We start from the raw sequence: 27,704 nt of genomic DNA, 5'->3' as shown, positions 1-27,704 counted from the left end.
TAAACCCACGTGCCACAACTACTGAGCCGGTGCTCTAGAGCCTGCAAGCCACAACTACTGAGCCCATGATCCTAGAGCCTGTGCTCCACAAGAAGAGAACCCACTGCAATGAGAAGCCCTGCACTGCAATGAAGAATGGCCCCCGCTCGATGCAACTAGAGAAAGCCTGTGCACAGCAATGAAGAAAGACCCAATGCAGCCAAAAATAAAAATAAAAGATGAAAAAACAAACAAACAAAAAAAGTGGTATTTTAGCCACACAGTCCTGTGGTTTGTTAGAATATATTTCTCTAAGAGTTTGTATATGGCATCAGAAATTAGTTACTTTTTAATGAATTTTGAAAAACAAGCCTCAGTGGGCGCTATTTAATTTTTCTTCTTCAAAAAGTTATTCTTCTTGGATGTTCAGCCACAGGCAAGAGTACTGGAGAGTATAATTGACTAGAAACACAAGTTACAGCAATGAATCAATCGTATTACCCATGGAGGATAAAATGCAATAAGTGGGATAAACGTTTCATATTCAAACTTCTTCAGAATCAACCTTATTGATAGTAGTGACTGCTTCTTTCTGTAAGGGAGAGAGTGTAGAGTAATACCCAAATTGCCTTTTCAGTGAAGAGAAATTTGGTATGTTTAATTCATTTTGTAGGTTTTGCCCTAAGGGTTTTACACCACTACCAGGTCTTTTATTAAATTTATTTTCTTGGATCACTAGGGTACAAGCAAAAATTCACAATCTGTTTTATTTGAGACTCACAGAAAGTTATTTGATATAGATATTTAGTACTGAAATGTTTATTCCCAGAATGTTAGTCTTAGAGTTTTAGGAATGGATTTCAATATCTTTTGTACAGGTTAATAATTTTGCAGAAAGCAAGCCATCTGAGCTTTGCTATTATTTTATAGGTTAATGAATCTTTTATCCATAAAAAGAGCCATCAGAGACTGGCTAAAAGGTTACAGTGACTTTAAAATTGAAGAAAACTGAAGGGACCTGGGATATCTGACCAATGGAAGAATTGACAAATATAGTCAAGGATGTTACATGAAGAGTGACCACAGTGATTTTCTCTAGAACTTCTAAGCACAAAATTTATAACATGAAATCTCTTCATTGCCATGACCTGTCCTCCCAGAGTAGAAACTTGGGGTTTGAGGGAAGGGAGCAAAGCAAAGAAGCAGACTATATGGGTGTGCCCCCCCAAACCAAGACTTACTTTCTTCACCTTCCTCTTCACTTCTAGAGCCTGCTGTGCTTTCAAGAACGTTGGGAAAGCCTACAACTCTAGTAGCTTATCACAGGGAGGAGTATTTAAATAAGTGGAGGTTATAGTGGCACAAACACAGGGAAGCAATGAGGGAAAGAGTTAGATTAGAGATGCGCAAAGCACCAGAAGGACGTAAAACTAGGAGGGTTCAAACTTCCGATGGCCACCGTGTAAACAGGGATGTGAGGCAGGGTCACACCTGGTTCGTGCAGTGTCTTGGTGTGATTCAGGAAATGAGTCCTTTATTCAAGATCTACCTTTTGGAAAATTTTTGAAGTGAGACAATTTGTGGCCATCTACAGGGAAAGTATCATAATAAATGTATAAATCCCTGATGTCTAAGAAGTAAGCTACATTCCTTTAGAGGTTGGTAAAATTGTTCCTGGTAGTCTCTTAGAATGGAGTAGACAAATTATCTGAGGGATTGGTTCCAGCTATTTTATGAGGTGATATTGGAGGTACCATGATGGTTGTTCCACAGGCTACTAGTAGTCTGGAGTACCTTTGGGGTGTTACTATTCTCAGTTTGGAATGGCAGCTATATCCTGGGAGCTCCCTCAAATCTCACATAGTAGTACACTGTTCCTATCATGGTGGTAGGATGGCTACCCATAATCAATACGTACATAATAAGACCATGGTAACACTTCTGTCTAATCCATATTTAGGAATCCTTAGTTTGCATAAAGAGCTCATCGTGTTGACACAACCTGGCATCTATGGGATGGAACAGAGGTATTCAAAATGGAATCATATATTAGAACTCAAACAAAGGTCTTCTAGAATTCCCCAGCCAAGTTTTCCTTCCAGTGTACCATGTTATGCTTTTCCCAGTGGTGTTTAGGCTTCTTGAATATATCTTGATATGTTATGTCAAGTTGGGTGAGAAGCTGTCACAGTCCTACTCCTGGAACATGATGCATGAGCATCTGGATCCTTCCATGCTTTCTGTGCCTTCAGGAATCTCCTGAGAAGGTCTGTCCAGTGGCTTGGCCACTTGAGAATCTGCCCTGTCACTTAGGAAAAAACAATGCCTCCGTGGGTAGGAACTTGGGACTTGCCTTGTTTCTAAACCACTTACCCCTTCGTATTCATTCTCTTTTCATACCTTTGAAAAGCATATAAGGTATTAGAATAAAAATATCCTGGAAATGGGAGTCATGCTCCATCAAATGTATTCTTGCTGCAGCCAAGTTGATCTTTACACGCACTAATTAGAATACGTCATTCTTCTAGACAAAATCTTTCGGCAGCCTTCCTTTTCTCCTTGAATAGAGTCAAAATTTCTTACTGTGGCTTACAAAGCCTTGTCTGGATGCTATAGCCTTTCTTTAACACCCCTCCCCAGGCTCCCCACCCCCAAGCCATTACATTCACAAATATCCCAGTTAAGCAAACTGGATAGACACTCCCTCTAGGCCTCTTGTTTCTCTCCTCCAATCTTTCTTTCTGTCTTCCCTTCCTTCCTCCCTGCCTCCTTTTCCGTTTCCCTTTGTTTTTGTTCATTATAAACACAATGGAACACTGACGCAGTTGCCACTGAAGAAACAGGTGATCTTGGAGAAAAGCGTATAGTCTTTAAGATTACCCCCAGAATGCTGTTCATTTTTCATCCCATTCATTGCTGCTGATTAAAGTCTGACTGATGACTTGTCTCCTGGCTTCTATGATGGGATTGATATCTTTATATCCGCTTTAGATTACTTCATGCTTATTTATTGTGTATGTACTTTTTCCCCCTTTGAAATAAAAGAATAGTATCAAGATTTAATGGTGCTTGAATCACATTATCATCCTTGACCTATGTGGCTTGGAGTAATAAGGTGAAGTACTGTAAAATGGGAAAGAATATTAATCATCTAACTTTTGAAAAAATAGAATTCTGTACTTTGCGTATTCATTCAAGCTAGAGTGCCCTGGATATGTTGTATGGTCGATTAGAGTTAGAGTTAATTTGAGCAACCACTAGAATACTAATTCCATGAGGTCAATACTATATTTTATTAATCTTTTTGTCCTTGATATTTCAGAGGGTACTGTCCTTAGTAGGCTCTCATTAAATATTGAGTAAGCGACCGTGTACATAGTGAGGAACAATGTAGCATAGAGGGAATCAGCATATGTGTTTGGGTTTTAGGAGTAAAAATAAATTGTTGTCCTCTTCTCACTCTGAGGTCTGAAACAGTTGAAAAATCAAACATAGGAGTCAGACAGGTAAAAAATTAAATATCAGGTTCAATGCTAATAAAACTAATTCTGAGAATATTTCTTGACCTGCAATCAAACTGTGATTTCCTAATATAAACCCTGCACCCCTGAACTAAAAACACTTAAATAGTCTGTCAGAGATATGACTACATCGTTCTCGTCTCCGTTCCAACCCAACTCCTGTCTCTACCCCATGCCTGGGGACAGGCTCTGCCTCTGTAGGAGAGAAAATGTTAAACAAACTTCTGAGAAGAAGATGGGTCCACCTGAATGAAATCTCAGCGTACTGAGCTACAGGGGCCATGTTCCTTTTCTCTATCTCTTCATCAGCTAAGTCATTCCTCCTCCCAGGGAGAAGAGTTCTGGTGAAAGAAACCTTACAGGTTCCTTTCCATCTAGGGAATTCTTTCTTCTTTATGCAAACACAGGAAGTAGGCATTAAGTATTCACAATTTCCTCTTCAAAAGTTGGATAAAAAGGAAATCTGAAACTTCGTAATGGACTTAGAGGACTATATCAGAGAAAGGTCAAAGTTGTATGTTAAGGCTTGAAACTCAGCCTTTAAGCTTTAAACGAGTTACACAGAAGAAAATAAAGCCACTTGTCACATTCTCTATAATTATTTTTGACCTATTTTTTAAAAATTATTCAATAAATAAATATCTACTGAATATCTACTGTGTGGCAGTTGCCGTTCTAGGTAAGAGGGATGGACCTTTAAGCAAGAGAGAGATACATCTTGACCTTGTATAGACCTTCCATTTCAATGCAGAAAACAAAATAAAGGCAAAAAGAGAAAAAAAGTACATAATATAAACTAAATAATGAAAAGTACATTAAGTGCTGTGAAGAAACATGAAGTAGTGTAATAAGTTAAGGAATGACAAGAAGTAGATAGCTATTAACATGGGATCATTGGAGAAGGATTCTCTGAGAACATGATATCTGTGTAGGAACCAGAAGAAAATGAGGAAACCAATAAAGCAAAGTTCCAGGCCAGGGCGTTCCAGCCAGAGCTAATAACACGTGCAAAGTTCCTGAGGCAGAAACTAGCTTGTGAGGGGAATGTGGCTAGTTTGGAATGAATAATAGGAGGTTCTTTTAAAATTGGAAAAGAGTAAGGTCTGGTACTTTGGATTTTTTTTTTTTTAACATCTTTATTGGAGTATAATTGCTTTAAAATGTTGTGTTAGTTTCTGCTTTATAACGTAATGAATCAGCTATACATTTACATATATCCCCATATCCCCTCCCTCTTGCGTCTCCCTCCTGCCCTCCCTATCCCACCCCTCTAGGTGGTCACAAAGCACTGAGCTGATCTCCCTGAGCTATGCGGCTGCTTCCCACTAGCTATCTGTTTTACATTTGGTAATATATATAAGTCCATACCACTCTCTCACTTTGTCCCAGCTTGCCCTTCCCCCTTCCTGTGTCCTCAAGTCCATTCTCTACATCTGTGTCTTTATTCCTATCTTCCCCAGAGGTTCTTCAGAACCTTTTTTTTAGATTCCATTATATGTGGTAGCATACGGTATTTGTTTTTCTCCTTCTGACGTACTTCACTCTGTATGACACAGTCTAGGTTCATCCACCTCACTACAAATAGCTCAATTTCGTTTCTTTTTATGGCTGAGTAATATTCCATTCTATATACATGCCACATCTTATTTATCCATTTGTCTGTCGATGGACAATTAGGTTGCTTCCATGTCCTGGCTATTGTAAATAGAGCTGCAATGAACATTGTGGTACATGACTCTTTTTGAATTATGGTTTTCTCAGGGTATACGCCCAGTGGTGGGATTGCTGGGTCATATGGTAGTTCTAATTTTAGTTTTATAAGGAACTTCTGTACTGTTCACCATAGTGGCTGTATCAATTTACATTCCCACCAACAGTGCAAGAGGGTTCTCTTTTCTCCACACCCTCTCCAGCAATTATTGTTTGTACATTTTTTGATGATGGCCGTTCTGACTGGTGTGAGGTGATACCTCATTGTAGTTTTGATTTGCATTTCTCTAATGGTTAGTGGTGTTGAGCATTCTTTCATGTGTTTGTTGGCATTCTGTATATCTTCTTTGGAGAAATGTCTATTTAGGTCTTCTGCCCATTTGTGGATTGGGTTGTTTGTTTTTTTGATATTGAGCTGAATGAGCTGCTTGTAAATTTTGGAGATTAATCCTGTCAGTTGCTTCACTTGCAAATATTTTCTCCCATTCTGAGGGTTGTGTTTCATCTTGTTTATGGTTTCCTTTGCTGTGCAAAAGCTTTTACGTTTCATTAGGTCCCATTTGTTTATTTTTGTTTTTATTTCCGTTCCTCTTGGAGGTGGGTCAAAAAGGATCTTGCGAGACCACTTCTGGCATAGCCACGGTGGCTAACCAGCATCCCGTCTCAGCTTCTCCCTCTAGAGCTTGTGGACAAGGGTATAGGATCAAGGATTCACATTGTGATGAAGAGTGATAAGGAGATTGTTTGCACACTTATGGGATTTGATGACTTTGTCAATATGGTACTCGAAGATGTCATTGAGTTTCAAATCACACCAGAAGGAAGAAGAATTACTAAATTAGATCAAATTTTGTTAAATGGAAATAACAATGCTGGTTCCTGGTGGAGAAGGACCTGAAGTATGAATAGATTTCCTTGACATGCTAGATTCTGTTTTGTCTTATAATGACAACAAAATAGAATTTTTATTTTAACCTTAAAAAAAAAAATAGGATCTTGCTGTGATTTATGTCATAGAGTGTTGTGCCTATGTTTTCCTGCAAGGGTTTGATGGTGTCTACATTTAGGCCTTTAATCCATTTTGAGTTTATTTTTGTGTATGGTGTTAGGGAGTGTTCTAATTTCATTCTTTTTCATGTAGCTATCCAGTTTTTCCAGCAGCACTTATTGAAGAGGCTGTCTTTTCTCCATTGTATATTCTTGCCTCCTTCAGCAAAAATAAGGTGACCATATGGGTGTGGGTTTATATCTGAGATTTCAATCCTGTTGCATTGATCTGTATTTCTGTTTTTGTGCCAGTACCATAGTGTCTTGATTACTGTAGCTTTGTAGTATAGTCTGAAGTCTGGGAGCCTGATTCCTCCAGCTCCGTTTTTCTTTCTCAAGAGTGCTTTGGCTATTCGGGGTCTTTTGTTTTTCCATACAAATTGTGAATTTCTTTGTTCTAGTTCTGTGACAAATGCCATTGGTAGCTTGATAGGGATTGCACTGAATCTGTAGATTGCTTTGGGTAGTATAGTCATTTTCACGATGTTGATTCTTTGGTACTTTGGATTTTAAAACAAACGAATAATAAGATTTTTTTTTTTCCTGAAGGTAGTGGAAAACCACTAAAGGTTTAGAGCATAAGAGTAAAATGATCAAATGTAGTTTTAAAAAACCTTACTGGATGCTTTCAGTAAAATGGCCATATCAATGCTAGAATGGAAGCAGCCAGACTCCATTAAGATAATTATCTAGGGGAAAATAAGAGGACTTTAATAAAGAAGCATTTACGGACATATAGTCATATGATATGCTATTCAAAGGACATGGTGTTTTTAGGGGAGCATGTAGAGAAATCATACAAAGCAGAAATGAAGGGCAATAAGTACACATATTCTACTTCTAAGTATTTAGAGTGGAAGAAAGAGAGAAAAGCAAGGAAGAGAGAAAAGGAAGGAAGAAAGAAAGAGAGAAAAGGAAAGAGAGAAAAGCCAGGAAGAGAGAAGGAGAGAAAAGGAAATCGTGTAAAGCAGAAATGAAGGGCAATAAGTACACATATTCTACTTCTAAGTATTTAGAGTGGAAGAAAGAGAGAAAAGCAAGGAAGAGAGAAAAGGAAGGAAGAGAGAAAGAGAAAAGGAAAGAGAGAGAAAAGCCAGGAAGAGAGAAGGAGAGAAAAGGAAATCATGTAAAGCAGAAATGAAGGGCAATAAGTACACCTATTCTACTTCTAAGTATTTAGAGTGGAAGAAAAAGAGAAAAGCAAGGAAGAGAGGAAGAGAGAAAAGGAAGGAATGAAGGGAGGGAGAGAGGGAAGGAGTGAGGGAGGGAGAAAAGGGAAGGAAGGAAGAAAGAGTTCAAGGCAATTGATCACCAAATAGTTGATGTGCTGCCACCATAACTATGATGGCATTTTGATTGGCTCACAAGTTATTGCTGCAGGTTGGACTCATTCTCCAAACAAAGTAATAAATATTACCTTTTAGAGTTATATTCAGGCATGTTGCTGATGAGAAAAAATCAGCTTAGGTATTAGATCTGCCTCTGGATACCTGTATGAGTTTTGGGTAAACCTCTTAATGATCCTTTCTTTCCTGTGAAAGATGGATGGGAAAATGATTGAAGAACAGAGATGTACAGAATTTGATTGAGATGAAGTGGTTTTGCAGAGCTGATTACATACTCCAGAGGCACTTGGATAAATAATAATCACTGTTATTAACAGATTACCTCTGTGGATACATACATACATCACAGTAACATAATACCACCAGTAATCACTGTTTAGTCAGACACATGCTATGTTCTAGGAACCGACGAAATACTTTCCATAAAATTTCACAGAGAGCTTCAGTCACACTTACCTGTTCTAGAATTGAAAGAACATCTTTTAAGTTATTTTCATACTAATGCAAAATGTATTTCATCATTGCAAGTATGTGACATGAGGTATCTCAGTAAGCATCATTCTGATGCCCTCTGATCCACTGCTTTACTAATTATAAGTCTGGCTGTCAGCATGTTCAATAATTTTGTAGTTAGACTAAGCAGCAGGATGTTAGACTGAGTCATGCATAAATACGACAGTGGACAGTATGCTTGGTTGGGAACGTGAGGGAGTCATTCAGCATTGACAGAATGAATTGATTAGAGGCAGCTTCATTCTCTTCCATCTGTTATCCCTCAATAAATTCTCTTCCAGCTGTTATCCCTCAAAAAATCTCAGAGTGCAGTGGCTCTGGAGAATGCCCAACATGACTCTTTCTGGATTCAGAGAGGCCATACCATAACCTCTTAAGGAAATTAGCCCAGTTGAGATGTGGATCATTCACTGTACAAATATCTGTCAACGTGTAATGGTGATTGAGTGTCCCTGGCACAAAGCACTGACCAGGCACCGTGAGGAATTCAAAGAGAACAAATAATAGTAATGTGGGGTAGAAAGCTTCCATTCTCATGGGCTGCTTCCTCTGGGACTCATTCTTCTTGAATACCTCATGTCACTAAGATAGCAGACATCAGTGTCTGAGTGAGCTCAGATGTGTATTTTTTATTTTTCTAACAAATGGAATTGGGGGTTTTATTTTATTTTATTTTTTAAATTTTTTATTGGAGTATAGTTGCTTTACAATGTTGTGTTAGTTTCTCCTGTACAATGAAGTGAATCAGCTATATGTATACATATATCCCCTCCGTCTTGGACCTCCCTTCCACCCCCCTATCCCACCCATCTAGGTTGTCACAGAGCACCAAGCTGAGCTCCCTGTGCTATACAGCAGGTTCCCACTAGCTAGCTATTTTACACGTGGTAATGTATTTATGTTGAACCTAATCTCCCAATTCGTCCCAACCTCCCCTTCCCTCCCTGTGTCCGCATGTCTGTTCTCTACGTCTCTGTCTCTTTTCCTGCCCTACAAATAGGTTCATTTGTACCATTCTTCTAGATTCCACATATGTGTGTTAGTATACAATATTTGTTTTTCTCTTTCTGGCTTACTTCACTCTGTATGACAGACTCTAGGTCCATCCACATCTCTACAAATGACCCAATTTCATTCCTTTTAATGGCTGAGTAATATTCCATTGTATATATGTACCACATCTTCTTTTATAAGTGAAAGATTCTTATCATAAAGTTAATTAGGTTGAACTATACAAAAACGGCAACATCCATACATTTTTACTGTATAAAAACTGCGAATATTTTTATGAGTCAACCTAATAGTATATTTTCATTGTAGAAAAAGAGAAAATATTTGAAAGAATTGAAGATGGAGAAAATATTTAAAATCCTGCCATGCAGAGACGTCTATTATCATTATATTTGCATACTTCATCCCAGACTTTATTTTATGCATTTAATGCAGTTTTGATAATACTTTATTGGCAATGTTTTGTCCCACTCATTTATTACTTCTTGATTTCAAATTCTGGCTAACAGTTTTCCAGCTCTGAGAAATTATGTATATTACTAACCTCATCTGTACAATAAGGCTGAATGGTCTAATTCATAGGACGTTTATGGGACCTAAAAGAGGTAATACATGGAAAGTGCTTAGGACATGCCTAGTACCTGGTTAGTTTTCAAAAAGAAATGTTAACTATTAGTATTAAAATGGAACAAATACATATCTGTTATTGCAAACTCAAAATCATATTTAATGACTACATGATATAATAACTCATTATATGAATGCCTCTGTTTATTATACTCTTATTGTAGGCCATCTAGTTATTTTCCCCAAGTTTTGCTCAAATAGTACCCAAGTTACACTTTCTCATTTATTGAGAATAACAGTGAGACTTGTGCTTTGTCCATAAAGGAGATATAGCTTGAAGAATGGCCCTGAGGAATTCCAATTCTTTCTATTCCAAAAGGATGGGAAAAGTAAGACTTTTAGAATTAGAAATTCCTGAATTCAAATTCTGTCTGCCCCTTACTGGCTGGGTGTCATTAGGACAATTGTTTAACTCTGTAAGCCACAAGCAACTTGTTCACTGTTGGTGTTAGTAGTGAGCCCATGATAAAAGTGGTTCTCATTATTAATGCCAGAGGGACATTATTAAGAGGCACTGTCTTCCATTTAGTGGTCTTTGTTTCTTTGTTTAAATGAAATGTATCAGTAGGACTAAGCAGCACCTCCTGCCTATATAGTAATGCCAATAGTTCTCCAGATCTGGAAGGCGTGCATCTCACCTTTTACCAACACAAAGGGTCCTCAGTGACAGCTGGACACCCATGGTCTATTCTTTCTTGTGCTGCAGTGTTAGTGGTTGACTAATGTTTATCACGAAGTGGCAGGTGTCCAGGGCAGAGTGGCTGCAATGGTCAGTGGTAGAAAAGTTCAACTGGGTTAAGTTTGCTCTGTGTCCTCAGAGATGTGGTATTTCTTAGTTATTGTTTGACGACTATCAAGTGCATAGATCTTTTTGAGGCTAAAATTATGTTCGTTTGTCTAATTTAAAACAGCAGTGCATCTTCATTATAAAGAAATTTGAAAGAGATAAGTAATAATAAAAAACAACAAAACAGAACATATAACTCCTTCCCTTACCCCAGAAATGAAGACTGTGAGATGTGCACACCTTCATGGTTATTTTTTCCGGATGGTGTTCATTTCTCTCTCTGTCCCTCTCTTCTGCTCCCTACCTGCCTCCCTCTTTCTCATATCGTACATACTCTTGATATGTTGGTTCGTCTCCCTGTATAATTCATATTATGCACATTCTTCTTACACTAGATTCTTACTTAACGATATATAGCAAACATCTTCTAAGCCAATTAAGTTGAAAATTATCAATTAATTAGCTAATTAACTAAATGGTCCTGCATATACTTGCAGTATCATTTTTAATGGCTAAATACTATTTCTTTAAATACAGGTAGCAGAAAAGTTCCTATTATTGGACATTTAGCCTGTCCATGAAAACATTTTCTTTGGAATATCAACATTCAATTCTTATAATTAAATTTTGTTTCCAGTCATCTTATTAATTGCAAATGTTCGTATTTACTAGCACAGTATTTATATTTCCAGGGATCACTTCTAAATGTTTATTGCATGGTTATTTTTAGTCATATTTCTAAAAATTATAAGTATATAATTTCTTTCATTATCCCTTTTGATTTTGATGAAACATCTGTTGTTTTAACATAATTTGCAGTCAATTCAGATGGTGGATGAATATGGTATTAGTAATTTACAAGAAATAGCTAAAAATCTATGACCCAGACATTGTAAGTTACATGTCAGGTGTACAACTGAGGATATTAGATGCTGTATTAAGAAAAGGCAACATTAAATCAACTGACTCCAAGCCAGGCTTCTTTGTAAAAATGCACCAATATTTTTTAATTATTATAGATTTAACAGTCTGAACTACACTTAATGTTTGAATAGAAGATTGCTTGAGCAATGATCCTGTGAAAGCTGGCCTTTACATTACCTGGGATTAATGGTCAGTTCCTTGGTTAATGTCCTGAGTTTTCTGGACCAAAGAAAAAGTCATCTGTACTCTTACTCACCAGTCATTAACTGGAGTAATGATGGATTTGGTGAAAGCATCATTGCTGCTATGACAATAATTGGCACTTTTAAGAGCTATCTTGCTTATTTTATTTTTCTTGTTTACTTTAGGTTACTCATTAAGTGGCCATTTGAAATAATTGCTTATTTTTAGCTCCATAATTATCAAATGTCATTTATTAGGACATAGGCATACAAACCTACACATTTAAATTCTTGTGTACAGAAAGCAAATAAGAAACTATGTAAACTCTATACTGACTGGATCTAGGGTGTAATTATTCTTTGTATGTGTGGATTCCAAAAATATTTTCTGAGCCAGTATTAAATCCTAACAGAAATACGGGATTTTATGTCCGGCATATGTGTACTTGTGCAAGAGATGGTTATATAACTAATTTCCAAGACGTATGTATGTGAGATTGTTTTTGTAGGGAGCCAGATTGTAACACATAGCTTGGAAATAACAGGAATCCTTTAAATAGTTTCCTGTGTTTTTGTTATTTTAAATCCAAAAGAGATAAAAAAAGAAGTTGGTTTCTTATCTAGACTCTTCTGCTAATCAAGTCCTCTAACAAAAAGGTTCAGTAGTATTGGAGACAATCTCCATTTTATGAATAGTCTCCTTCAGGACCTAACCTGAGGCACAGTGCAGTTTTTTCTCATATCTCATTTTCCTGTCTGACCTATTTAAATTATTACTTGTTTAGACTTTGGGAAAAATAAGGAAAAAATTACTGCCCTCTTTAAAATCATTGTTTAATTTTATTTTTCCTCTTCTTTTTCTCCTCAAATTATGACCTTGGTGGTGAAGCGTGGTTCTTAAGCCAAATCTTAACCCTAAAGATAATCCTACTGCTTCCGTATCCTATAAACTGTTTTCATTCTCCCAAAGAGGCCACTTAGTGGCTGTTCATTAGGAAACGGGTTTAGGTAGTAGGTGTTATCAGTGACTATGGAATAGACAAATGACAACTACCATTATTTACTGATAGTGTGATAAATGCCAAAGCATCGTATTAGGCATTTTACATATAATCTTCTTCAATTTTTACTGAAAGCCCCCCAGGAGATAGGCATTATTGTCCAATTTTTAGATTAAAAAAACAAAAATCAGAATTATTTAACTATTCGCTTTAGACTCAGGCCTTGGTCAGCTCATTACTTTTTTTTTTTCAGCCACGCGGCAAGTGGGATCTTAGTCCCCCCACCAGAAACCGAACCCACGCCCCCTGCAGTGGAAGCTTGGAAGCTCAGAGTCTTAACCACTGGACCACCAGGGATTTTTTTACTTACTAGATGAGCTTGATCATATTACTTCTTTGGGCCTCACATTATTTGTTGTCGAAGGATAATAGAATATACATATCATAGGGTTTCTAGAGAGATGAAAAGAAATAATGTTTCTAATAATAACTAAGTGTTTGGTATTAATACCCCAAATAACACTTCTCCTTAGTTTCTGGGAGTGTACCACAAACAAACTCATTTTATTAGAGAACCCATTAATTCATCATGGAAGCTCTATAAAGGAAAATTTGAAGACAGTGTACTATGAGTATTCTGGGACATAATAAGATGCATGTAGGCATGGTGATTTAAATTCATGGGGATTTTCAATAATTGATGAATTAAATATAATTATAGATTGTGAGAATAATGAAGGTAAATTCGGTTATATAAATGATTGTCTTCTTCTATATTCTTTTTCTTATGTAATTAACTTTTTCCTTTTAGATAATGAAACAATGCTCTCAGTTTCTTTGTTTTGTTAGTATGCCTCACATAGTACTAGGATATTAAGTGCCCATTATATAATTATGATAAAGTGCCTTTAAAGGGTGTCTCTGGACCACAGATACCCTGTATGCAGAGAAGATTAACACAGACCTGAGACTGCTGTCCTTAGACAGGCTTGTTTGTGAAGTTGACTCTTCACTGGTGCCTAAACTTGGATTTTGGGAGAATCCCTACCATTCTCAGAATTGAGAGTGGCTCATTGCAACTAAGTGAACAAGCAATATGGTTTGTGTTGAACACCTGCTTTCTTTTTATGAGTCTGGAATTTTGGTATATGCCAGGCAGAAAGTGCCTAAGTAGTCAGTCCCCAATAAAACCCCCAGGCACTGAGGCTCTAGTGAGCTTTCCTGGTAGATGGCATTTCACATGTGTTGTCAAAATTCATTGCTAGAGGAATTAAGCACATACAGTGTGAACCCACTGGGAGAGGACTCGTGGAAGCTTGTCGTTCATTCCTTCTTGATTTGGCTCCGTGTGCCTTTTGCCTTTGCTGATTTTGCTTTGTATCTTTTTACTGTAATAAATCACAGCCATGAGTATGACTATATGCTGAGTCCTCTTAGTCTTCTTAGTGAATCACTGAACCTGGCAGTGGTCTTACGACCCCTGAGACACCCTGGATAAAGAATCATCAAGATGTCTGAATCTGCACACCCACACCACCTCTAGGAAATGGTAAACCTTCATTCAGGTCATTAAAAAAAAGAGGATAGGATTGGAATGAGGTGAGGTGGAGGGAGTGGGGTGTGTGATAAAAAAGTGAGAGAACATAAGCTATGAGGTAGAGAGGATAATTGGAGACAGAAGGAAGGAGGTTATTAGTGCCTTTGAATGATTAAATAATTATCTCTTCTTCCTCTAACTTGTTTCAGAGCCAATTGAGAAATAAGGCAAAGGCAGAATGTGGAAGCCAGATTACTATCTTTATTACTTATAAAAACTGTGTTTTACTTTATAAAGGCATAATTATTGAACTCCCAATGGGTTTGCTATTAGAATTAGAAATATTTACCTATCCTAAGGGGTTACGTATGGCTTGTTCTGTCATGTCCTTCAGTTACTCTTATGAGTTCTTTACTAACACAAGGAAACACCAGTAAGGAGAAAAATATCACTTAATATTAGAGACTGTGGCAAATAGGAGGACTGATGATTATTTCACATGCTCTCCATTACTAAGCGAAATACAAGAGAAGTAGAGTCCAGTGATATGGAAGCTTTTTTGTTTGTTTGTTTTGTTTTTTTAACATCTTTATTGGAGTATAATTGCTTGACATTGTTGTGTTAGTATCTGCTGTATAACAAAGTGAATCAGCTATACATATACATAGAGCCCCATATCCCCTCCTTCTTTCTTTCTTTTTTAACATCTTTATTTGAGTATAATTGCTTTACAATGGTGTGTTAGTTTCTGCTTCATAACTAAGTGAATCAGCTATATGTATACATATATCTCCATATCCCCTCCCTCTTGCGTCTCCCTCCCACCCTCCCTATCCCACCCCTCTAGGTGGACACAAAGCACCGAGCTGATCTACTTGTGCTCTGTGGCTGCTTCCCATTAGCATCTATTTTACATTTGGTAATATATATAAGTCCAAGCCACTCTCTCACTTTGTCCCAGCTTGCCCTTCCCCCTTCCCGTGTCCTCAAGTCCATTCTCTACATCTGCATCTTTATTCCTCTCTTGCCCCGAGGTTCTTCAGAACCTTTTTTTTAGATTCCATATATATGCGTTAACATACAGACAGACCATGGTGTCCATTTTTCTCCTTCTGACGTATTTCACTCTATATGACACAGTCTGGGTTCATCCACCTCACTACAAATAACTCAGTTTCGTTTCTTTTTATGGCTGAGTAATATTCTATTGTATATATGTGCCACATCTTCTTTATCCATTCATCTGTTGATGGACACTTAGGTTGCTTCCATGTCCTGGCTATTGTAAATACAGCTGCAATAACATTGTGGTACATGACTCCTTTTCAGTTATGATTTTCTCAGGGTATACGCCCAGTGGTGGGATTGCTGGGTCATATGGCAGTTCTATTTTTAGTTTTTTAAGGAACCTCCATACTGATCTCCATAGTGGCTGCTTCAATTTACATTCCCAACAACAGTGCAAGAGGGTTCACTTTTCTCCACACCCTCTCCAGCATTTATTGTTTGTACATTTTTTTTTTTGATGATTGCTGTTCTGACTGGTGTGAGTTGATACCTCATTGTAGTTTTGATTTGCATTTCTCTAATGATTAGTGATGTTGAGCATTCTTTCATGTGTTTGTTGGCCATCCGTATATCTTCTTTGGAGAAATGTCTGTTTAGGTCTTCTGCTCATTTGTGGATTGGGTTGTTTGTTTTTTTGATATTGAGCTGCATGAGCTGCTTGTATATTTTGGAGTTTAATCCTTTGTCAGTTGCTTTGTTTGCAAATATGTTGTCCCTTTCTGAGGATTGTCTTTTTTTCGTCTTGTTCATGGTTTCCTTTCCTGTGCAAAAGCTTTTAAGTTTCATTAGGACCCATTTGGTTTTTTGTTTCTTTGTTTTTTTCCATTCCTCTTGGAGGTGGGTCAAAAAGGATCTTGCTGTGATTTAAGACATAGAGTGTTCTGCCTATGTTTTTTCCTCTAAGAGTTTATAGTGTCTGGCCTTATATTTAGGTCTTTAATCCATCTTGAGTTTACTTTTGTGTATGGTGTTAGGGAGTGCTCTAGTTTCATTCTTTTACATGTAGCTGTTCAGTTTTCCCAGCACCACTTACTGAAGAGGCTGTCTTTTCTCCATTGTATATTCTTGCCTCCTTTATCAAAGATCAGGTGACCAAATGTGCGTGGGTTTATCTCTGGGCTTTCTATCCTGTTCCATTGATCTATATTTCTGTTTCTGTGCCAGTACCATACTGTCTTGATTACTGTAGCTTTGTAGTTCAGTCTGAAGTCCAGGAGCCTAATTCCTCCAGCACCGTTTTTCCTTCTCAAGATTGGCTATTCGGGGTCTTTTGTGCTTCCATAAAAATTGTGAATTTTTTTGTTCTAGTTCTGTGGAAAATGCCATTGGCAGTTTGATAGGGATTGCATTGAATATGTCTACTGCTTTGGGTAGTATAGTCATTTTCACAGTGTTGATTCTTCCCATGCAAGAACATGGTATATCTCTCCATCTGTTTATATCATCTTAATTTCTTCCATCAGTGTCTTATTCTTATGTGCATACAGGTCCTTTGTCTCCTTAGGTAGGTTTACTCCTAGGTATTTTATTCTTTTTGTTGCAATTGTAAATGTGAATGTTTTCTTAATTTCTCTTTCAGATTGTTCATCATTAGTGAATAGGAATGCCAGAGATTTCTGTGCATTAATTTTTATTATTTTTTTTTTTTTGCGGTATGTGGGCCTCTCACTGCTGTGGCCTCTCCCGTTGTGGAGCACAGGCTCCGGATGTGCAGGCTCAGCGGCCATGGCTCACGGGCCCAGCCGCTCCACGGCATGTGGGATCTTCCTAGAACGGGGCACGAACCCACATCCCCTGTGTCGGCAGGCGGACTCTCAACCACTGCGCCACCAGGGAAGCCCTGTGCATTAATTTTGTATTCTGCTACTTTACCAAATTCATTGATTAGCTCTAGTGGTTCTCTGGTAGCATCTGTAGGATTCTCTATGTATAGTATCATGTCATTACAAACAGTGACAGTTTTACTTCTTCTTTTCTGATATGGATTCCTTTTACTTCTTTTTCTTCTCTGATTGCTGTGGCTAAAACTTCCAAAGCTATGTTGAATGATAGTGGTGAGAGTGGGCAAACTTGTCTTGTTCCTGATCTTAGTGGAAATGGTTTCAGTTTTTCACCATTGAGAACGTTGTTGGCTGTGCGTTTGTCATATCTGGCCTTTATTATGTTGAGGTAAGTTCCCTCTATGCCTACTTTCTGAAGAGTTTTTATCATAAATGGATGTTGAATTTTGTCAAAAGCCTTCCTGCATCTATTGAGATGATCATATGGGTTTTATCATTCAGTTTGTTAATATGGTTTATCACATTGATTGATTTGTGTATATTGAAGAATCCTTGCATTCCTGGAATAAACCCCACTTGATCATGGTGTAAGATGCTTTTAATATGCTGCTGGATTCTGCTTGCTAGTATTTTGTTGAGGATTTTTGCATCTATGTTCATCAGTGATATTGGCCTGTAGTTTTCTTTCTTTGTGACATCTTTGTCTGGTTTTGGTATCAGGGTGATGGTGGCCTCATAGAATGCGTTTGGGAGTGTTCCTCCCTCTGCTATATTTTGGAAGAGTTTGAGAAGGGTAAGTGTTAGCTCTTCTCTAAAATTTTGTTAGAATTCACCCGTGAAGCCATCTGGTCCTGGGCTTTTGTTTGTTGGAAGATTTTTAATCACTGTTTCAATTTCAGTGCTTGTGATTGGTCTGTTTATATTTTCTATTTCTTCCTGGTTCAGCCTCAAAAGGTTGTACTTTGTTACGAATTTATCCATTTTTCCAGGTTGTCCAGTTTATTGGCATATAGTTGCTTGTAGTGATTCTCATGATCCTTTGTATTTCTGCAGTGTCAGTTATTACTTCTCCTTTTTCATTTCTAATTCTTTTGACTTAAGTCTTCTCCCTTTTTTTCTTGATGAATCTGGCTAATGTTTTAGCAATTTTGTTTATCTTCTCAAAGAACCCGCTTTTAGTTTTATTGATCCTTGCTATTGTTTCCTTCATTTCTTTTTTATTTCATATCAGATCTTTATGATTTCTTTCCTTCTGCTAACTTTGGGGTTTTTTTGTTCTTTCTCTAATTGCCTTAGGTGTAAGGTTAGGTTGTTTGTTAGAAATGTTTCTTGTTTCTTGCGTTAGGATAATATTGCTATAAACTTCCCTCTTACAACTTCTTTTGCTGCATCCCATAGGTTTTGGGCCATCGTGTTTGCATTGTCATTTGTTTCTAGGTGTTTTCTGGTATCCTCTTTCATTTCTTCAGTAATCTCTTGGTTATTTACTAGTGTATTGTTTAACCTCCATGTGTTTGTATATTTTTACACTTTTTTTCCTGTAATTGATATCTAGTCTCATAGCGTTGTGGCTGGAGAAGATACTTGATACAATTTCAGTTTTCTTAAATTTACCAAGGCTTGATTTGTGACCCAGGATATGATATATCCTGGAGAATATTCCATAAGCACTTGAGAAGAAAGTGTACTCTGTTCTTTTTGGATGGAATGTCCTATAAATATCAGTTAAGCCCATCTTATTTGATGTGTCATTTAAAGCTTGTGTTTCCTTATTTATTTTCATTTTGGATGATCTGTCCATTGGTGACAGGGGGTGTTAAAGTCCACTACTATGAATTTATTACTGTCTGTTTCCTCTTTTATGGCTGTTAGCATTTGCCTTATGTATTGAGGTGCTCCTGTGTTGGTTGCATAAATATTTATAATTGTTATATCTTCTTCTTGGATCGATCCCTTGATCATTATTTAGTGTGCTTCTTTGTCTCTTCTAATAGTCTTTATTTTAAAATCTATTTTGTCTGATATGAGAATTGCTTCTCCAGCTTTCTTTTGATTTTCATTTGCATGAAATATATTTTTCCATCCCCTCACTTTCAGTTTGTATGTGTCCCTAGGTCTGAAATGGGTCTCTTGTATACAGCATATGTACGGGTCTTGTTTTTGTATCCATTCAGCCAGTCTATGTATTTTGGTTGGAGCATTTAATCCATTTACATTGAAGGTAATTATCAATATGTATGTTCCTCTTACCATTTTCTTCATTATTTGGGGTTTGTTATTGTAGGTCTTTTCCTTGTCTTGTGTTTCCTGCCTAGAGAAGTTCCTTTAACATTTGTTTTAAAGCTGGTTTGGTGGTGCTGAATTCTCTTAGCTTTTGCTTGTTTGTAAAGGTTTTAATTTCTCTGTCGAATCTGAATGAGATCCTTGCTGGGCAGAGTAATCTTGGTTGTAAGTTTTTCCCTTTCATCACTTTAAACATGTCCTGCCACACTCTTCTGCCTTGCAGACTTTCTGCTGAAAGATCAGCTGTTAACCTTATGGGAATTCCCTTGTGTGTTATTTGTTGCTTTTCCCTTGCTGCTTTTAATATGTTTTTGTATTTAATTTTTGATAGTTTGATTAATATGTGTCTTGGCATGTTTCTCCTTGGATTTTTCCTGTATGGGACTCTCTGCACTTACTGGACTTGATTGATATTTCCTTTCCCGTATTAGGGAAGTTTTCATCTATAATCTCTTCAAATATTTTCTCAGTCCCTTTCTTTATCTCTTCTTCTTGTGGGACCTCTATAATTTGAATGTTGGTGCATTTAATGTTGTCCCAGAGGCCTCTAAGACTGTCCTCAATTATTTTTATTCTTTTTTCTTTATTCTGCTCTGCTGTAGTTATTTCCACTATTTTTATCTTCCAGGTCACTTATCCGTTCTTCTGCCTCAGTTATTCTGCTATTGGTTCCTTCTAGAGAATTTTTAATTTCATTTATTGTGTTGTTCACCATTGTTTGTTTGCTCTTTAGTTCTTCTAGGTCCTTGTTAAATGTTTCTTGTATTTTCTCCATTGTATTTTGAAGATTTTGGATCATCTTTACTATCATTACTCTGAACTGTATTTCAGGTAGACTGCCTATTTCCTCTTCGTTGTTTGGTCTGGTGGGTTTTAACCTCCTCCTTCATCTCTTGCGTATTTCTCTGTCTTGTCATTTTGCTTAACTTACTGTGTTTGGGGTTTCCTTTTCACCGGCTGCAGGTTTGTAGTTTCCATTGTTTTTGGTGTATGCCCCCAGTGGGTAATGTTGGTTCAGTGGGTTGTGTAGCCTTCCTGGTCGGGGGGGAACTGGTGCCTGTGTTCTTGTGGATGAGGCTGGATCTGTTTTTCTGGTGGGCAGGACCAAGTCCAGTGGTGTGTTTTGCAGTGTCTGTGATCTCATTATGATTTTAAGCAGTCTCTCTGCTAATGGGTGATGTTGTGTTCCTGGTCACGAATTGTTTGGCATGGGTGTCCAGCACTGGAGCTTGGTGGTTGTTGAGTGGAGCTGGGTCTTAGCACTGAGATGGGAATCTCTGGGAGAGCTCTCGCCAACTGATATTACATGGGGGCGGGAGGTCTTTGGTGTTCCAGTGTCCTGAACTTGGTTCTCCCACCTCAGAGGCTCAGGCCTGACATCTGGCTGGAGGACCAAGACACTGTCAGCCACAAGGGTCAGAAGAAAAGGGAGAAAAAAAAGAATGAAAAATAAGATAAGGTAAATAAAATGGTTTTTAAAATAAATTTAAGACATATTATTAAAATAAAAAATAAAAAAGTATAAAAGAAGAGAGCAGCCAAACCAATAAACAAATCCACCAATGGTAACAAGTGCTAAAAACTATACTAAGATAAACATAAAAATCAGAAACTAGTTAGTCACATACAGCAAACCCCAGTCTACAGTTGATTCCAAAGTCCACTGCCTCAATTTTGGATTGATTTGTTGTCTCTTCAGATATTCCGAAGATGCAGGGCACCTCACGTTGATTGTGGAGTTTTAATCTGCTGCTCCTTTGGCTGCAAGGAGAAATGTCCCTTTCTCCTCTTTGTTCCCACAGCTCCTGGGCTTCAGCTTTGGTTTTGGCCCTGACTCTGCATGTAGGTTGCCCTCTGGTGGCTGTTGTTCACACAGCCAGGAGGGGGTTAAAGGAGTGGCTGATTTGGGGGCTCTGGCTCACTCAGGATGGGTGGAGGGAGAGGTACAGAATGCAGGGTGAGCTTGCAGTGGCAGAGGCCGGCATGACCTTGCAGTGGACTGAGGCATACCGTGTGTTCTCCCAAGGAAGTTGTCCCCGGATCACGGGACTCTGGCAGTGGCGGGCTGCACAGGCTCCTGGGGGAGGTGTGGATAGTGACCTGTGCTCACACACAGGCTTCTTGGTGGCTGCAGCAGCAGCCTTAGCGTTTCATGCCCGTCTCTGGTGCCTGCGCTGATGGCCACCGCTTGCGCCCCTCTCTGAAGCTTGTTTAGGCAGTGCTCTGCCTTCTATCGGCAGATAGGGAGGGAATCCCCTCTCCTTGGGGCCCCTGAGACAATAGTCTCTTGCCTCTTAGGCAGTCCCAGACTTTTTCTCGGACTCACTCCTGACTAGCTGTGGCACACTAGCCCCCTTCAGGCTCTGTTCACGCAGCCAAGCCCAGTCCTCTCCCTGGGATTTGACTTCCGAAGCCCGAGCCTCAGCTCCCAGCCCCGCCTGCCCCGGAGGGTGAGCAGACAAGCCTCTTGGGCTGGTGAGTGCCGGTCGGCACCGATCCTCTGGGAAACTCTCTGCTTTGCCCTCCACACCCCTGTTTCTGCACTCTCTTCCGAGGCTTGGAAGCTTCCCCTCCACCACCCCCATCTCTGCCAGTGAGGGGCTTCCTAGTGTGTGGAAACCTTTCCTCCTTCACAGCTCCCTCCACTGGTGCAAGTCTGGTCCCTATTCTTTTGTGTCTGTTTTTCCTTTTTTTCTTTTGCCCTACCCAGGTACGTGGGGAGTTTCTTGCCTTTTGGGAAGTCTGACGTCTTCTGCCAGCGTTCAGTAGGTGTTCTGTAGGAGTTGTTCCACCTGTAGATGTATTTTTGATGTATTTGTGGGGAGGAAGGTGATCTCCACATCTTACTCCTCCGCCATCTTTCGGTGTGAAAGGTTTAACGTTAGGAATTCACACCCGGTGAAGTCTCCTCTGTAAGATCAGATGTATTTTCAAAATAATTTGTTTCACGAGGAAGCTCCAAGGGACTTCCAAGCCAAAGTCAGATATTCAGAGTCTGTTCAGAGACAAATCTGTTAAAAAATTAGAATATTAAAGAAAGGATTTTGTTATAGGTAGATCTTATGGATGTTTCTGAACTATCTGGAGTATTTTGATATATCCTGCTTACCTGCTACACTACAAGTATACTGTCAAACTTATTAGTGTGGCTACAGGTTCAGCTATTGTACTAGAGATTCCAAATAACAGCAAATTAAAATGTAGTCTGTCTTTGGTATCACATCATAGTCTAGGCTAGGCAGGGTTGGGTCCATGATGTTAGGAACCCAGGTTTTTTCTGTCTTCTGTCTTCCCTAGGGCATTGCCATCTGTACATGATTGAAGATGGCCTATCGCTTCACACACATTTTTGCCAGCAAGAAAGAAGTATAAATTTCCTCAATTTAGGAATATTGCCTGGAAGTTGCACATTTTGTTTTCCTCACATCATTTGTTGTGATCTTGGGCTCATGTCCATACATAGCTGCAAGAGAGTCTGGGATATGTCTTTTTCTTTTCTTTTTTTATATTCTGGAAAGCTATGTATCCCACTGAACAAATGGGATTTTATTGCTATCAAAGAAAATAAGTGTTATTGGGGGGCAACCAGTATTTATTTACACACTCCATCCCTTTAGCCATCTAAATATCTCAGTTCACCATCCGACTCCATTACCATTCTAACACATTCACCCACTCCGCTAATGAAAAATTCCAAACTCTATTCTGGGATATCTGATTTTATAAAGCCTTCTTCATATTTTTGAACGTGATTTAGATTTTGTCGATGAGATCTGGGGAGAAAGAGTGAGATACAGGTCCCACTGTCCATTTGGTGACTCTGTGGGTATAGAACATGCATTTTGCAGTTGCAGACTGCAGTAGACACAAAAGAGTTCTTGAGTATACATCAGTAGCTGCAGTTCACTGAATTGTGGCAGCTTCCCTGCCTGTGGCTGTGTTGTGATTGTGGAATCTTTCCAATGTCAGCTGCTTCCAGTGATGGCAGCAATCGTGTGGTTCAGAAGCTAGCAGCTATCGTAGGAACTTCTCAAGTTCATGAGAAGCATCTGATAATGAAAGATTCAGAAAGGTCCTTGGAGTCCAGATTGTGTGTTCTGGCTTTAGGAGTAAATTCTTCAAGCATAAAGTGGTCTGTTTCCTCCACTTTTCCAGTGATTCTGTGCACCATTTAGCATGCTGTAATAACTCACTTCCACTTAAACTAGCTAGTATGAATTTTGTTCTTGGCAACTGAACCCTTCTGACAACTTAGTAGAGCCATCTAATAAATAAGTCACCTCACTTATTTGTTCATTCATGTGAACAAAAGATGCAGTGCCCTCAAACAACTTATAGTCTAATAACTGATAGCTAATATTTACTGACAGTTTGCCATGCGCCAGACATCTAAGAGTTTTTCCAGTGCTAAGATATTTAATGCCAATAATCACCTATGTACTAGGAATAACTGTATCCTCGTTCTATACATGAGAAAACTGAATTTTTGAGACATTTAGCAGATCCTGAATATACAAAATATGTAGTATACAGTCCAGTTAGCATTTGAAATCAGATAATCTGGCTTAACAGTTACAGCACTGGGAAGCCATCTATTAAAAATCATCAATAAACACATACTAAATTAGTTGCAGTTCTGGTAAGAATGATGAAGAGGAAGTACGTGATATCAGGACAATGTAGAAAAAGTCAAAAGATGGATCAAAACCATTGGGCATGTTGATGGGTGCCATTGTAAGTTCTGTGGTGGGGGGAGTAATGATTTACATTTGCATGTTTACAAAATCACTCTGACTGCTGAGTAGAAAACGGTTTGAAGTGTGAGCATGTACAGATGTTCAGAGACCAGTTAGCTGGATATTACACAAGTAAATCTGGAATGGCCTGGGTGTCAGCTATGGCCATGGGAATGGAGAGAAATACAAAAATGTGACTGATATTTGGGAGGTAGATTGAAGAAACAGTGATGATTGATTTAGTATTGGAAATGAGAGGGGAAAACTAGTGCAGGGTGATGTCCAGATTTCCGATTTGAGAAAGTAATTAGATGTCGATGCCATTAATTCCATACTCATGGACTATATAGTTGCATCCTTTGGCTATAGCAGTGATAGAGTACTAGTAAAGGAGTAGAATCGCACTTAGAATTTTGTCACCAGTTCCCTGCCGGAAAAACTGCATGCTACATTTTTCTGAACAGTGTTAGTGAGTTCCACAATATTGATCAAAAAAGACTGATCTCTATTTCCCTAGAGACTTATTAATCTTGTTTGGCCTTATCCCATACATCACCAGGGATCAAACCTTAAGAGTAAACCTTTTTTTTTTTTTTTTCCTTTTAACTTTTAACACCTTGTGAAGTTACTCTTTCATGGGGGCTGGGATTCAGATGCTTTGAACTACATTCCTTTTGTCTTAAAAATAGATTCTGAGGCCAAAGATAAAGTCAACAGGCCTGCCACAAATCATAAAGAAAGAAATTGTAAACTCCTTTCTGTTAGAATATATAATTACTGTCATCATTAAACTAAATATTTCAGATCACTAATAAGCCAATGAAAATAAAGCTGACTTTTTATCATTTAAATTGAGGAAACATACTGTATAAAAGGTGGCCTGTAATTTTAAAAAATTAAAGTTCTGAAACATTATATAGCAATGCTTTACCATATTTATTCACCAATAGTCCCGTGACTTAAAAGTGTTTGTTTATTGGAGAAACTGTTTTTTTTAGGTATTAGCAGCTTAATTTTACTGTTACATTAGAAGTAGCACAGTAGTCCCCAACAGAATGTTAATGAATACAATGATATTTTATCAACTATGGTAATATAATTTCAGCCAAACTAATAACTTTGATATTTTATGTAATGAATGCAGACTTACTGTGGGTCTTTTGTTCTTTATAATACTGAAAATCAGGCATAAGGCCTCAATGTGCATACATGGTTCATTTTGACATATTGAAAAATATAATTGAAATATTACTTTACTCATTTAAGGGGAATTTGGAGTTTGATGTACAAAGATTCAGAAACTGTTGGTTTGGAGGAAAATGAATCCTTTACTTTTAAAAAGCTGAAAAACTTCTTTTTTGAAAAGTAGAGAAAAAAATGAGTGGAATGTTTACATTGTGTTTGGTGTGTCTTAAAAATCTCTTCTGAAGGAGAGAATTCCCCTTCCTCCAGGGTGACTTGAAAATAATGCAACAGGAGCTCAGCTTTGCATTGAGATTTACATTGTCTAAATATTCCTCTTCTAGTGCTTACCTGCTCACTTGCATATCTGTTACCAATCAGGTACTAAGGATAAGGAACAAGGTTTAGAGTTATAATCTCTTAAATCCATGTTTTGCTAATCATTGTTGAGTTCCATAAGGAGGTGATCTATGCTCTCCTGGAAACATTTCCAAACATTCAGAGCCTTAGCCATCTCCAGTTCCTGGAGAATAAAGGAGCGGCTATCAGCAATGATGGCCACCTTGCATTAGGCACACTGGTGAGCACATTGCTTTGTTTGATCCTCCAGTACTGCTTATCAGTGGTAAGTAGTACTGTTATCCCCATTTTATAAATAGCTTTGAGAGGTTAAGTAACTTTCCCAGAAACACACAGCTAGTAAGAGGTAGAGCCAGAATTTGCATCTAGATCTGTCAGACTCTGAAGTTAAGGCTTTTATTTTATTTTTCTTTTATTATTTTTTTACTATATGATAATAACGTTTTTTTAATGCTGGAGATTTGAAAAGTCTCTGTTTGTACCTCTGGTGAAAGATATCCGAATTTACACTGATTGAGGTATATGGCCCGTTAGTCATTTTCTGTGGCCCTGGGGAAGAGTCTTCATTATTACCCTATATGTCTTCTGAGGAGAAATCTTTTAAATACTCTGCACCCTTCTTTTTTATAGCTTCCTTTTTCTTAACTGGGCAATCACACTTACCTCCAGTAATTGACAGCTATAAGGCAAGCTGCCATGTTTAAAGGCAACTTGGATCTCTGATGATATTCTGGGCTCTTGAAATTTCACATGGGCTTCCTCCAAAAACATAAATTTCAGTTCCTCCTGCTTCGCTGAACTTCAGAGTTGTTATTGTTTTTTAGGATTTGGACTTTGAGATAGTTAGCTCTTGAATTAAAGAACAAAAAGTGTGTGTGTGTGTGTATATGTTGATGTGTGTAAATATGTGATTAGAACAGTTTAGTTCTCAATGGTTCCATAAAGGAATTATTTCTTTCAAGTGTCATTGAGAAAATGCTGGTTCAACATTGCTCCCTAGTTTAAGATGCACTATTATTTTTTGTACATCTAGGAAAAGAAAATACTATTATTATAATTTTACCACACCATTGATTGAAAGGTGCTTACTAAGTTTATATATTTAAAATTTGAAAAATATTGTCAATTTTAAACCAAAGTGTAGCAATACCAATTCGTCAATATTATTTTTTGTACTATGGATACATGTTATGATATCCTGTAGTTTTTCTTCTACACCAAAGACTTGGAATTGCTGGCTGACTTCATACTGTATTGATTGGCAGAGCTTGCCTACTGGGTTATGATAAACTGATCTCATGGCAACATGGTGAAGCTTATCTGATCAGGTACATATAACATTCTTAGAAGAATGCATGGCTCACAGAAAACACTAAACCAACAAATCAACATTAACTCTTACCATTAAAACCACCACCACAGAAAAAGACAAATACCGTATGCTAACACATATATATGGAATTTAAGGGAAAAAAAATGTCATGAAGAACCTAGGGGTAAGACAGGAATAAAGACGCAGACCTACTGGAGAACGGACTTGAGGATATGGGGAGGGGGAAGGGTGAGTTTTGACAGGGCGAGAGAGAGTCATGGACATATACACACTAACAAATGTAGTAAGGTAGATAGCTAGGGGGAAGCAGCCGCAAGGCGCAGGGATATTAGCTCAGTGCTTTGTGACCGCCTGGAGGGGTGGGATGGGGAGAGTGGGAGGGAGGGAGACGCAAGAGGGAAGACATATGGGAACATATGTATATGTATAGCTGATTCACTTTGTTATAAAGCAGAAACTAACACACCATTGTAAAGCAATTATACCCCAATAAAGATGTTTAAAAAAAAAAAAACCACCACCACCACTACCATTAATGCTTCTGCACCACAACTTCAAGGGAGGTACACCAGTATGAAAAAGGCAAAAATTAGCTGTGGAATCTATGTTTTCCAAAAGTCCCAACATGATTGACTTGGGCAGCCAAGTATGAGAGCCCAGGATAAAGGTAATATGGCATTTACTTTTTTTTTTCTCCAAGTGTGCATCAGTATTCAAGAAGAGTTGAAAACTAAGAATGGATCTGTCATTCTTGTTCTCGAGCATTGGATAGATAC

The 27,704-nt window shown here is 38.1% G+C and overlaps 1 protein-coding gene and 1 pseudogene across 2 annotated transcripts in view; both read left to right on the top strand.

The window, feature by feature from the left end:
- The window catches only part of LRRC4C (leucine rich repeat containing 4C), a 1,265,570-nt gene that overhangs the window by 353,706 nt on the left and 884,160 nt on the right, over nt 1-27,704 (top strand). The gene's annotated exons all lie outside the window — the stretch shown is intronic.
- LOC116758374 lies at nt 1,382-6,115 on the top strand (annotated as a pseudogene).

The sequence above is a fragment of the Phocoena sinus genome, chromosome 8 (genome assembly GCF_008692025.1).
Source record: "Phocoena sinus isolate mPhoSin1 chromosome 8, mPhoSin1.pri, whole genome shotgun sequence".
Lineage (NCBI taxonomy): Eukaryota > Metazoa > Chordata > Mammalia > Artiodactyla > Phocoenidae > Phocoena > Phocoena sinus.
This window is presented reverse-complemented; position numbering and strand designations above follow the sequence as displayed.